This window comes from Fomitiporia mediterranea (genome assembly GCF_000271605.1).
Source record: "Fomitiporia mediterranea MF3/22 unplaced genomic scaffold FOMMEscaffold_1, whole genome shotgun sequence".
Classification (NCBI taxonomy): Eukaryota; Fungi; Basidiomycota; class Agaricomycetes; order Hymenochaetales; family Hymenochaetaceae; genus Fomitiporia; species Fomitiporia mediterranea.
The window spans coordinates 6,199,798-6,200,465 of record NW_006760386.1 but is presented as its reverse complement, the minus strand read 5'-3'; positions in this window follow the sequence as shown (position 1 = coordinate 6,200,465).

Below are 668 nucleotides of genomic sequence, written 5' to 3'. Positions count from 1 at the left end.
GCTTAAAGGTAAAACCAGATTATATTATAAGTCTAACAGAGTGATTGTTAACAATATTAATATATATAATTGTATGTTATCTTACCAAAAGTACTATAATCAACTTACAAGTATAATGTATCACTTTTATGAGTATTATAATCAATCAACTGCTGTTGTGTATTAATTTATATACAATTTTAATATATTACAACAAAAGTTAAGTACTTGTGTCTTACATATAATATTGTAGTAATAATGGTATTAACATTATTTGCTTTAAAAAACACTTGTAGTATAATACAATTCTTGTATAATTATTACATTTATATACAATTGTTACAATTTAATTATGTGCCAAGTATAATTGTTATTTTAGATTGTAATAGATATATAACTACATTATTAAATTACATTTGCTATTATTAATTACATTTGTTGCGACTTTTTCGTGATGTTAGTACTTTCAGATACACTCTAAAGAGTAGGAGATTTTCTTTTACAATTGTTACATATTGAATACAAGTATCTTAAGTCCATTTCCAGGCTTAAGATCTTGGAAGCAAATATACAGTTAAAGGACCAACTTATCAAGTATTAAAAGTGTATATATCTATTCAACCAGTGTTTTAAAAAGTAAGATACTATAATTTCTTAGTAGTCTATACTTAATAAGGATCCCTCTAGAG